Source organism: Pinus tabuliformis, chromosome X, assembly GCF_031772625.1.
Source record: "Pinus tabuliformis cultivar Carrire ecotype Pingquan chromosome X, CPIR1, whole genome shotgun sequence".
NCBI lineage: Eukaryota > Viridiplantae > Streptophyta > Pinopsida > Pinales > Pinaceae > Pinus > Pinus tabuliformis.
This window is the reverse complement of record NC_142308.1, coordinates 1,243,897,680-1,243,899,181: the sequence shown is the minus strand read 5'-3', so window position 1 is coordinate 1,243,899,181 and position 1,502 is coordinate 1,243,897,680.

The following is a 1,502-nucleotide window of genomic DNA, read 5'->3' as shown; positions in this document are numbered from 1 at the left end:
TTGAGCAAGGCCATCAATATCCATTCTCCATTCCCACAGATGAAGTAGAAAAGAAGAAATATGAGACCAATGCAAAGGTTGCCAATGCTCTGTTAGGAAGCTTTAAAAATTCAGAAATTTTCAAAGTCATGTGGAAGAATACGACAAAGGATATATGGGACAAGATCATCTAAAGCTATGGAGGTGACGCCAAGGTAAAACGTGCCAAACTAAAAACTCTCAGAATTAAATATGAAATTCTCATAATGCAAAATGATGGAAGTATCACAAGTTTCTTTCTTAGAGTAGATGAGATCATGAATTCTATGAGAAATCCCGATGAAGAAATAAAAGAATCATCGCTGGTTGTAAAAATATTAAGGTCTCTATGTCCTAAATTCGATTCAAAAGTATTTTCCATAGAAGAAATGCAGGACATGAAGAATCTTATTGTTGTACAACTTCATGGGATTCTAACAGACTATGAAATGAGAAAAGTGGGTCCCTCAAATATTAGAGAAGCTGCATTCAAAGCTACTGCAAAAGAAAAAGAAAAGAAAGAATCAACTTATGTATCAAAAGAAGAAGAGGGAAACTTCATGAAGAAACTCGAAGTGGGTAATAGAAGATTCAAAGATAAGCTTCCCTTCATATGTTTTGCTTTTGGTAGAGTTGGTCATTTCATTACTAAGTGTCCCTATAGAGAAAATCACGAGAAAGGGAAAGAAGCTACAAAAATAAATAGGAGAAGTTTTGAAAACAAGAGAAGTTTTTATGCACATGAAGATAGTGATGGTCTTTCAAATGACGAAGAAGGCGAGTCTGATCAAGAATGTCAATAACTTATGGCATTTGAAGTTAGAAGTAGTAATGAGTCTGATGATAGTTTCATTGCTTCCCTAGCAGAAAATGATATTTTTATTGAAGAAATAAATCAACTTAAGATTGCTCGAAGAAGGGATTCCAAAAACTGTCGCATGGATCTATCAGATGTAGTGACAGTGACAGATGTCAACAAATATTGAAGTTTTTGAGGACCCTCCTTTCTATGAATTAATAATGAATAAGACGATAAAAAATAATTATCACGTATGGGCTTTTATTGTCAATGCAATAATGATAATGATGATGATAGTGAAAGAACTGAATTGCACTCATGGGTAAAAGTGAAAGTAAGCAGTCTAAAGAGAAAATAGATTAAAAAATGATGCCTCTAGATTAGAAGATCTAGGCAAGTAAAAAACAATGGACAATGCAAATGTGCCTATTCTAAGCAAATAAAATTATCAACAATGGAAAGAAAAGACGAATTCTAATCTAATGAACCTTGATGTTTGGTATCTAGTATGCAGTGGCTACAACAAGATTCCTCCCTCAGAGGAGGAAGTGCAAAAGAACAGTAAGGATTTGAGTAACATATTTTGTAGCATACCCAATTCAACATTAAATAAGGTTATGCATTGTACAATTGCAAAGAAAGTGTGGGATAAGCTACAAGTAATCCATGAAGAAATCCCAAAGGA